Source organism: Jaculus jaculus, chromosome 5 (assembly GCF_020740685.1).
Source record: "Jaculus jaculus isolate mJacJac1 chromosome 5, mJacJac1.mat.Y.cur, whole genome shotgun sequence".
NCBI lineage: Eukaryota > Metazoa > Chordata > Mammalia > Rodentia > Dipodidae > Jaculus > Jaculus jaculus.
Window position 1 is genome coordinate 158646956 of NC_059106.1, and position 1422 is coordinate 158648377.

General features: G+C 38.2%; 1 non-coding gene across 1 annotated transcript; it reads left to right on the top strand.

Annotated features, from left to right (window-relative positions):
• The first annotated feature begins 246 nt into the window (after nucleotides 1-246).
• On the top strand, nucleotides 247-395 carry LOC123461284. Its single transcript, XR_006637571.1, has one exon. It is a non-coding gene; the product is annotated as a small nucleolar RNA SNORA57 (small nucleolar RNA).
• Nucleotides 396-1422: the final 1027 nt, after the last annotated feature.

Below are 1422 nucleotides of genomic sequence, written 5' to 3' on the forward strand. Positions count from 1 at the left end.
CACTACAAAACACGAGTAAGGAAATTGAAATACTGAAGAGAAATAAGGCAGAAATTCTAGCACTGAAAAACACAGTCAAATAAAAACTCTGTGGAAAGTTTTATCAGTAGAATGGATGAAGGAGAGAACAGAATATGTAAAGTAGAAGACCAGGTGGCAGATCTAATCTAGTCCAACAAAGAAAGATAAGCTAATATGGTGGGGAATTTCATGATATTCAGGACACATCAAAAATAAGAAAATAAACCTCCTTTCCTTGGCGGGGTCTGGGTGTGCGGTCCCGCTCCCCGTTATGTGCGGAGGCAGAGCGAAAGGGTCCCGGCCCTTCCGGTGGCACGTCTTTGGTGTCGGCGGATTCTGGTTCGCCGGTTCTATCCTCAGACGCCGGGACACTTTGCTGGAAAAAAAAAAAATAAGAAAACATCAAAAATGAGAATTCAGGGTATAGTAGAAGGAGAAGAATTTCAATCCAAAGGCATGGTAGGCATTTTCAAAAAAATCATAGAAGAAAATTTTCCCCAAATTGGGAAAGAACTGCCAATGCAGATACAAGAAGCTTTTAGAACACCAAACAGACAAAACCTAGAAAGAACCTCTCCTCAACATGTTACAATTAAGCTACTAAGCATGAAAACCAAAGAAAATATATTGCAAGCAGTTAGAGAGAAAAAGCAAGTCACCTATAAAGGCAAGCTCCCATCAGGATCACAACAGATTACTCAACACAAACTTTAAAAGCAAGTAGGGCTTGGAATGATGTTCTGAAAGATAACAACCAAGATTATTTTATCCTGCAAAGCTATCTATCCAAATTGAAGGAAAAATAAGGATATTCCACAACAAAAACAGGCTCAAGGAATTTATGAAAACTAAGAAGCTCTACAGAAAATACATGAAGGAATCCTTCATGCTGAAGAGAAAGCAAGGCACACACATGAAGACACAGGAAAAAATAAATCATATTCAAATAACAGTTAAAACAAGAGAGTAAAGGGAAATCAGGAAGCACTACAAAACAAGAAGATTGATGAGACTAAACACATCCCTTTCAATAATAACTCTTAATATCAATGGCCTCAGTCCCCCAACCAAAAGGCACAGGTTTGCAGACTGGATTAAAAGGCAGAATCCTGCTATTTGTTGCTTCTGGGAAACTCTTCTCTCAATAAAAGATAGACACTGCCTTAGGGTGAAATGATGGAAAATGATATTTCAAGAAAACAGGCCTAGGAAATGAGCAGGGGTTGCTATCCTAATACTTGACAGGATAGACTTCAAACCAACACTAGTGAGGAAAGATAAAGAAGGTCACTTTATATTGATTAAAGGCACACTCCAACAGGAGGACATTACAATTCTAAATTTATATGCATCTAACATGGGGGCTTCCAATCTCATCAAATAAACAATATTAGACTTAAG